We start from the raw sequence: 353 nt of genomic DNA, 5'->3' as shown, positions 1-353 counted from the left end.
AATTAAGTGTCAATTCACTTCTTTTGGATGATTCACCTAATAAAACATAAAATATTAGAAAACAAGCTTAATGTACAATAATTTGCAAGAATATAAACAATTAATAGCATGGAATTAACACTAAATATATGTAAAATATGCACTTATCAAATTCCCCCACACTTGGCTTTTGCTAGTCCTCGAGCAAACTACCTAACTTAAAACAAAACACAACAACTCCATTTCGCCGAGGATACGGTTACACTTAGCATTTGCAACAAGCCTTTAAACCCCTAGGTGTCCCTAGTGGACGAGTTATAGTCTTGTGAGGGCTTACGAGAGGTATACCCACAAAACCTACTCCAACTTCAAAG

This window comes from Papaver somniferum, chromosome 7 (assembly GCF_003573695.1).
Source record: "Papaver somniferum cultivar HN1 chromosome 7, ASM357369v1, whole genome shotgun sequence".
Lineage (NCBI taxonomy): Eukaryota > Viridiplantae > Streptophyta > Magnoliopsida > Ranunculales > Papaveraceae > Papaver > Papaver somniferum.
This window is presented reverse-complemented; position numbering follows the sequence as displayed.